Source organism: Sycon ciliatum, chromosome 5 (assembly GCF_964019385.1).
Source record: "Sycon ciliatum chromosome 5, ocSycCili1.1, whole genome shotgun sequence".
Lineage (NCBI taxonomy): Eukaryota > Metazoa > Porifera > Calcarea > Leucosolenida > Sycettidae > Sycon > Sycon ciliatum.
The window spans coordinates 13,061,053-13,070,443 of NC_088647.1; the positions used below are offsets into that span (position 1 = coordinate 13,061,053).

At 45.3% G+C, this 9,391-nt stretch overlaps 1 long non-coding RNA gene across 1 annotated transcript; it reads right to left on the reverse strand.

The window, feature by feature from the left end:
- Positions 1–121: 121 nt before the first annotated feature.
- LOC135817671 (uncharacterized) lies at positions 122–7,404 on the reverse strand. The gene is made up of 4 exons (XR_010553571.1): positions 7,237–7,404; positions 4,146–4,488; positions 2,485–2,551; positions 122–445 (listed from the first exon to the last, which is right to left on the reverse strand). It is a non-coding gene; the product is annotated as an uncharacterized LOC135817671 (long non-coding RNA).
- Positions 7,405–9,391: the final 1,987 nt, after the last annotated feature.

Consider the following 9,391-nt stretch of genomic DNA (forward strand, 5'->3'; position numbering starts at 1 on the left):
GTAGTCGATTTTTGGTAACTGTCATCACGGGAAGCAGGAGTACCTGTCGACGAGTTTTGCATTCTTCGCCGTGTCATATGCCAGGCTATGTGCAAAGCGATTGGACGCCAATTGTCCCAAATTGGACGCCAAGAATGTGACGACATGTGAGGGAACAGCGTAGTTACAGGAGCAACGCTAGAATGATAACGAAGTCATAGAGCGCTTGACGGGGTCCGAGTTCACTGGGAGCAAGTCATAGAGCGCTTGACAGGGTCGGAGTTCAAGGGGAGTCGAGGGGAGTAATAGAGCGCTGGACGGAGTTCGAGTTCAAGGGGAGCAAGTCATAGAGAGCTTGACGGGGTCCGGGTTCAAGGGTGCAGGCACGCCCAACAACTCGTTTGTATTATCCTCCTTCATCATTAGTGACTTGTGAATGCAACATAGTGTTGTAGGCTGGACACACCTGCAGTGCATGTCGCGGGAAACGGAGTCAGAGACAGCATGCAGCAAATGAGCACAGTTAGTACATCTCACTACGACAGCAGGCATCATCAAACAATGCCTAGCTGACCCACAGTGCTGAGTTCCCTTTTTAAAGAGTAGCTGTTTCACCCCGTCCTGTGGTTTAGCAGCATATGACACTACTGCCAATGCTGTTCCTGATAGGCCAAGCCCGATTGTGCCAGTGAAGCTTCGATATTTTGCTGGCTCATCGTCGATATTTTGCTTTCATTTTGCCAGGCCACTCGATATTTTGATCACTTTTTGCTCCCAAATTTGTGTCATGTGTGGGAAATCTGAAGGAAAGTGGGTCATGTGTTTGCAAAAAATGAGAAAAAGTGAGTCATGTGTTTGCAAAAATGTGCGAAAATGAGTCACGTGCACCATAATATAAATTAATTCCCGTAGCTATGCAGAAGACGTTACTTCAGTAACGTCTGGCGCTAGCCAGGGTCCACACAGCTTTAATTTGGTGTTTGTGTGTTTGTGTCACGCCTGGCGCTATCCCGTATCTGTCCCGTACCGTACCGTACCATCAAACACAACTGGCCACTGGCCGCACTATTCAAATAGGGCTTTCAAACGCAAGATCATAACGTGAAGCAACTTGGAAGAATGAGTATGAATGCGAAGTGTATGAGGGAATGCATGTAGGGCGATAGTGCGGGTTCGAATCCCAGGTAATGCCTGAAAAAAATAGGAAAATTGAAAAATTTATAACATCCCTATTCTTTTTTTGCCCTCATCAAGGCGGTAGATGGTGTCGTATTACCCTCGACCGTACCTGTCCCGTACCTGTCCCGTACCGTACCATACAATCAAAGACGGTTGGCCACAATGCATATTCAAATAGGGCTTTCAAATACAAGATCATAACGTGAAGCAAGTTGGAAGAATTAGTATGTATGCGAAGTGTATCGGGGATGCATGCAGGGCGATAGTGCGGGTTCGAATCCCAGGTTATGTCTAAAAACAAAAGTAGAAACTTATAAGAATTTATAACATCCCTATGCTTTTTTTGTCTAGGTCATTAAAGCATAGCGTAGGGCCCTGAGCTTCCAAGCTCTCTCGTTATTATTTACAGCGAACGTACCGATATTTCGCTCCGTTTTGCCAGCAAATCCTCTTAGAAAAATTCTTCAATATTTTGCTCGCAGAATTGCCAGCAAAATCGGGCTACATAATGTCTAGTTCCTGACCAACACACACTGTACTGTAGACTACAGTCCATTTCAAACCTATAGATGCGCAATGTTTTTGAAATATTTCAAATTTGGCTGGAACTTTTTGAGAATAGTTTTCGGAATATTGCTCAGGTCCGCTCCACAATATCGCTTCTAAACGATTGGATAACAGACGCCCAATTTGGAAAAAATTATGCACAAAGTGATCACAGATTTTATGTGGTATAGATGCTGGCATAACGGTTTTTTGCCTAGGTACGCGTCTATAGTTTTGAAACGGACTGTAGAGCGCTGTACAGTCAAACACTGGTGTGTATTAGAGATTCAGAACAACTGTGCTCACACATGCAGCTTGGACAGGAGTCACTTGTATGAACGTGGCAGTCTTGCAATACAGAAGAGCCGCGCGCCCAAGAACGTTGTTTCCAAGGGGTTAGCCTGGGACGTTCTTATTTTTCTGCAATCTGCCTGCGTTCTTACAGCACGTTCTTAAGAAACAATCCGCACTGGATCATAATATGTATCCCACAAGCTGCCAGAAAACCAACACCGCCGTTCTTAGCTTAAGGCTGTGGCGTTCTTAGAATTTCAGGCTGGACGTTCTTGGGCTCCACGTTCTTAAGCGCGCGACTCTACTGTAGGCTTTCAGCTTTTGGCAAAATGGCGGAGAATGGCTCTCAGAAATGAAGTGTACCAGTACTACACTGTTGCAGTGTGATTTACCGGCAACGTAAATACCTACATTGTAGTCTGACTATCACTACCACTACTACTACTGCTACGTGTATTTTGGAGCAGGGATCTGGAAAACACTAACCTGTTGGCAAACATAGCAGTCCGCGGTCCGAATCATTGCCACATGATGCGCACTCCTATTTTCATATCTGTCAAGACAACGGTGAAGAGATCCATGTCAAAAGTCGCTTGGCACTCGACGATTATCTGTTCTTTTGGTCTTTTTGGTGAAAATATAAAAGCATAATTGGCTGTTTTCTCGAGCATCCGCTAGAGCATAATCTGGTCATTTTCCGAGCATAATCTGCTTACCCCTAGCTGATACCCCCTGAAATCCCCAGCATGCTGACCAACTACAAAAATCTCAATCCCTTGACAAGACATGCAGAATCCCGGGATTTCTCACAAAATCGATAGCACGAAAAGCCGGTTCAAAAACACGTGAAAAGAGCTTTTCCCGCCAAAAAAAACGTTTCAATGGCACCGGACGAATGATACAGTGCGTGCGCCCTGATCCGCATTTCACTGACTGGACGCAACGTACAGCCCAGTTCGACCTGCGGGGCAGTTCGATCAGTCAATGCGCGCCTGTCGGTGCAGATCATTCATGCAGGTTAGGTGCACACTGCACAGTTTGAAGTGCAAGTGCGTACCGTACATATTTTTGAAAACTCGGGACATCGAAGGCGAGTCCCTGGAGTTAGGCTTTCCCCAAATCGATCGGCTTTTCGCTAGGCTCAAAAATACATCAGATTCGGCTGCAGAATCAACTGATTGTTCGAAAATCGGCTGCAAAATTGGAATATATTGGAAAATCGGCTAAAAGAAGTGTTGGCATATTTGCAACAACCTTTTTTTATAGATTTTGGCGATTCTCAAAGGAACCATCCACAAAATCGGCGAAAAGCAATTTTTGGATATATCAGATGGTGAGCCAAGGAAAAAATTGTAACATGGAAATTGTGGGCACAAGTTATGCGATTGAGTCCACCAACTAAACCAGATTTTGAACAGTCAGAATGTCGTGAATGTCTCAGTACTCCTTGTCAGTTTTGTGCTAGATTGTGCACGCCTGACTGTTCAAAATCTGGTTTAGTTGGTGGACTCGAATAACTTGTGCCCACAATTTCCATAATTTGCAACAACCTATTTTTATAGATTTTGGCGATTCTCAAAGAAACCATCCACAAAATCGGCGAAAAGCAATTTTTGGATAAATCAGATGGTGAGCCAAGGAAAAATTGTAACATGGAAATTGTGGGCACAAGTTATGCGATCGAGTCCACCAACTAAACCAGATTTTGAACAGTCAGAATGTCGTGAATGTCTCAGTACTCCTTGTCAGTTTTGTGCTAGATTGTGCACGCCTGACTGTTCAAAATCTGGTTTAGTTGGTGGACTCGATCGCATAACTTGTGCCCACAATTTCCATGTTACCATTTTTTGATAAGTCTCGTTTTCAGATGTTTTGGCCCGCCGATTGGGGGAAAGCCTATCGAGCGGTCATGCTTGCAGCAACATCATTTGTTCGTAAACGCACTTTGCAACAACATTTGGACATGTTTGGCCTCGATGTCTGCCAAGCCAAAAGCTAACTCAGATTCGTTCTTACTCACAATTACTTCAGATTCGGTCGCCAAATTTACCACCAGCTTAACGGGGTAGCTATGGGCAATAATCTTGCACCGCCATTTGTGATCTTGTTTATGCACACCATAGAAACACGTATTCTCCAGGACTCACCCCTTGCGCCTTATTCTGTATAGAAGGTATATTGATGATATCATTATCCTCTGGATCCATGGAAAACAGCGACTTATGGAGCTGATTGACCGATTCAACAACGTCCACCCTCGAATCAAGTTCACCTATGATCTGAGCTGCGACAGAGGCTGCCTAGACTATACGGATGTCACCATCGCTGTTCAACAGTCAAGCGAATTGTCATATAGACTATTTCAGAAGCCGTGCAGCAGTAGTCTGTTAGTTGACTACGCATCTTCAGTTCCTACTCATGTCAAGTTGGCCGTCGCACAGTCGCAATTCTTGAGGGCACAGCGACTCTCATCCAATGCTCAGATGCGGGCTGAAAGTGAACATAAGATACACCAACAACTACTCCTGAACCATTATCCAGAAAACATCATCGAGGCAAGGGAAGAGGCAAGGAAGCCTAGACGTCGACGCAGAGGAAACCCACAGCGTGGGTTTCCTCTGCGTCGACGTAACTACCGTTTAAGTCGGATCAAGTAGACCAAAGGGTAAACAGGGCCATTCACAAGTACAAACTGCCGGTAAGAGTAGTTTAGGAGCACTCGGGCAGTCTCCGCAATCAATTATGTCGTTCAGCACAGTCTCCACCCCAGTGTGTCAAGGAGCCGAATATTACGCAACAAAAGACGAGGCCGCCCGCTTGAGCCATGTCTTACTTGTCAATCCGGTGGGGAGAAGGTTTGCATGAAAAAGAATGTAGTATACAGAATAGATTGCAAATGGTGTACGGATATTACGTTGGAGAGACAGAACGATCACTAGAGACCCGTCTAAAGGAACATAATGGAGAAGCACGTCGAAGGACTCGTGACAAGCCTTGGGGTGACCACATGAGAAACAAGCACTCGCGTAGGAGATTGAGACTGCGAGATAGCGCCTTCACAGCAGTATCAGTCCTCGCTCGAGAAGGCGACAGAGCTAGCAGGAAGTTGAAGGAGGCTGTGGAGATCAGAAATTTGGCTCCAAAGATAAACACTAACGCTGGGTGGTCATTGCTGTAATTTATATTGCCACTTGCTTATTGCCTGATTATCATGACATTCGGCGCTGGATAATGTGTTTTTTGTTTTACCTCAGCTGTAGTCCCCTCCACTGATAGTTGATGTTAGCACTATTAGCTGGACTCTTTTCGCGCTGCTTCTCACACCCTCTTACTGACAGGGGAGTTGGCCTTAACCAATGCTGGTTTGGGAGCTTGCACATCATTGTGAACCTGATGAAGGCAATTTGCCGAAACGTTGGAATAATTATTGTGAAATGAGTTGTGTTAATGGGAGAGAGCGTGCGGGCTCTACTCTTAACTGTTTATGAAACTGCAGGAAGCCTCCCCACTTTTACTTATTTGGTAGATTTTCGGCGATTCTCAAAGGAACCCTCCAAAATTGGCGAAAAGCTTAGCGATTTTCGATAAGTCTCATTTTTGGTGAATTTTTTTGCCCAGCCGATTTGGGGAAAGCCTACCTGGAGGTTGTTCAGGGAAAACCTGGATCAGACAAAAATGTGACTTTTCCGGGGGTTTGCTTGAAATCCCGGGATCCTGGGAGTATTGTTGACTTCGCTGGATTTTCCCGGGAAAACCGGGAGGGTTGTCCTGTATGCCCCCAGCTTGGGGTGGACTTTGAAACAATTCAACTTACCGTAATGTCGCGTATATAAGCAGGTGCATACGGCCGTATGAGCCGGGGTTCAAACCGTGCTTCTATTCAAGTTATGCTTCTATTCAAAACATGCAGTTCTACATGTCAACATCTTCAGTCTACACTGTACAGTGTACATTGTCACACGTGTAGTGTGCAAGTACAGTTGCGCTCGGTGAAATCCGGCCCGAAGTGCATAACTGGCGCCCAGTACTGATGCGGCCCTTGACGCCCTCAAAGTTGTACAAGACTTAGTGCTAGTGTGCACGTGAGCCGCATGAACTGTGCATGTATATGTGCTGTACTCATACGCAAATTTTGAACTGTTTTTAGCATGCAACACGTGCACTCCGAACTTTTACACGAGGTGCGTACAGTTGAGTTCATACCCACAAATCGCCAGTGATGTAATGGGAGCTGGCTTCGCGGCGCCGGCTTTGCACTTCGGGCCGGATTTCACCGAGCGCAACTGTACATGTGCTTCTATTCAAACCATGCTTCTGCGCGCTTTGGAAAATCGGCTTCTATTCGAGTCATGCTTCTATACAGGTCATGCTTCTATACGCGACACTACAGTATGGGCTCACCCACCTCAGTAAGTGGGTGAGGACAAGGTGCAGGAAATGGATTGACGGCATTAAAGCATCTGTCCCGGGATCCAACTGCAGTTACCCCTGTCCCAGTGAAGGTGCATGTACATGTACTGCTAGATACCAGTGTCGGTGAAATCAGACTTGATCCGAGTATAGGGTATATGCTTCACTAGCACCATGTATTACACAAGAGTTAGCCAGACGCAGTCCACTTATCAACAGGTAAACAGTTAGTACAGGAAAACTACTACAGTCAAAGAGTACATGAAAACCTTTTCATGTACTCTTGCTACAGTCCATTCAGAAAAAGCCGATGAGCGCTGGCTCTGGAGAGCTCCCGTATTTGGCGATTTTGTGGTACACTGTGCAGTGCCGCGAGATTCGAAACTTGAAAAAGGTCCAAAAAAAGGTACCTCAGCTGGGGTTTGAACCGCAAATGTACTGTTATGCAAGTGGAGTGAACGGCCTCGATTTTCATGGTTTTTCCCCAATTCAGTGCTTTAGGGGCAAAACCTGGCCGAAATCCTATTCTTGTTATGGCTTGCTCTTTGGAGAAATAGACTTCAAAAACACAATTGGAAGAGCATTCCATGGGGGATTGCCAAAACAATTGTGACAAAAACTCAAAATTTGACCCGTTTATGCCCAAAAGCTAGGATATCATCTTTTTCTGAATGGACTGTAGTACCTTGGTTGGGACGGAGTACTGCCCGTAACTAGGAATTGCCCGTAACGCAGAACACACAATACACATACTAGTACTTCGTAGATCTACCCGCGAGCGGACTAAACTAATGATAATAAAAATTACTGAGTCTGTTACGGACTTACCAGAGCCAGCAGCAAGGACAGTTGGGGTATGCACTCCGAAGGGGACTGCTTGCGCTGCTTGCACCGCTTGCTGGACTGTCGCTTTCGACAGGTGGACTTTAGAAACCACCGAAGTGAATGATTCCGGCCGAAGACCCACATCAACTGAAATGTACTCAATCTGCGCAACTGAAATGTACTCAATCTGCGCAACTGAAAATGTAGATTGTAGTACCGGTGGTCATCATGGTCATTGGTAGTTCATGTACGTCCTGGCCTGCAAGTCACCATGGTCACTAAGTGACTTGGCAAAGCTCATGGCTGCCGCGGATGTGAGCCACAACTGCCGCTGGTCAGGAAGAAGCAATGGAACCAGAAAGCAAACAGAAGGACGGAAACGACGTTTGAAAACTTTCGAGAAGTCGAGAAGTCGGCATTGCTGCTGAGACGATAGTGAACTAATACTACTTACAAATACAGTCGACCTACCCTTATAACGATAACCTCTATAACGATATTACCCTTATAACGATATTTTTCTGCCAAACCAAATCACTCCATTGACTTGTGTATACAGTGCCTTACCTCTATAACAATATTGTTATAACGATATTACCCCTATAACGATATAAAATGGGCTGACCAATCGACATTTTCCATTTTATAACAATACAGTCGACCTACCCTTATAACGATATTTCCGTCACACCAAGAAATATTGTTATAAGGGTAATATTGTTATAGGGGTAACTGGTTCATTTCATACACATACGTCATAATGCATGAATTCTGTTCATTTTTACACTCTTCATAGCATAAAAAACTGACGTACATGCTCATTATGGGCACAGCAAGGTGCCCACTGGTGCCCCCATTGCATTTCGTCATGTCCCAGCGACTTATCAAGTGAAGCTTGCCCTACCTGGATAGTGGGCTCTACATGTTGCTTGCTAGATATTGTTATAAAATGGAAAATGTCGATTGGTCAGCCCATTTTATATCGTTATAGGGGTAATATCGTTATAACAATATTGTTATAGAGGTAAGGCACTGTATACACAAGTCAATGGAGTGATTTGGTTTGGCAGAAAAATATCGTTATAAGGGTAATATCGTTATAGAGGTTATCGTTATAAGGGTAGGTCGACTGTATCTAGCAAGCAACATGTAGAGCCCACTATCCAGGTAGGGCAAGCTTCACTTGATAAGTCGCTGGGACATGACGAAATGCAATGGGGGCACCAGTGGGCACCTTGCTGTGCCCATAATGAGCATGTACGTCAGTTTATTATGCTATGAAGAGTGTAAAAATGAACAGAATTCATGCATTATGACGTATGTGTATGAAATGAACCAGTTACCCCTATAACAATATTACCCTTATAACAATATTTCTTGGTGTGACGGAAATATCGTTATAAGGGTAGGTCGACTGTACAAGAATACGACAGAGAGCCAGAGCCGAGGGTCTGGGTGCTGAGCTCTGAAGTTTGCAGCTTTGTGAACAGGACAGCCTGCCTGGTTGCCTCAGACATCCCAGTGATAGCTCCGTCCGCTCGTGCTCTTGGTAAGAGTGAGTGTGAAGACCCGGCCTATCCTATACCTTGTCTAGGACTACATGTACCTTGCTCCATCCAGACCAAGCGCTTTCAACAAAGACAAACGTCACAAAGCCTTCCCATCACATAGTAGTCCAAAGACGACCTAACATGTCACAGTACTTCACTTGTGAGTACCGACGTGGAAGCAATACAACTCTGCGAGCACGAAACAGTCGTCGACTGAACTGGACTGGCTCCTTTTACTGTTTTAGTTTAGCAGGAACAATGCTCCATGTTTTGCGCGCATTTGTCGACAAGTGTCAGTACTGCCTACTGGTGTCCGCTCCACTAGCACGGGCTCAACTGCGCGCTCTCCACACCGTTGGCGTTGTTACCAGGTTACTGCAAAGACAGAAAGAAGTGTGAACGAACATCCGGACTGAACTGAAGTAAGTAAGTACATGTACTGATGTAGTTGACAGGTGAGGTGCCATGCCGCGCAATCGGAGTTACCGAGTATCGCTACCATGTTCGATACGAGGTGCGAATTTTCGACGAGATAGCTGCCAGCCAGCTCAGTCTTCCTCAACTTCAGCTCAAGCCTCTTTTTACGGGCAAAATAAACAAACCAAGAA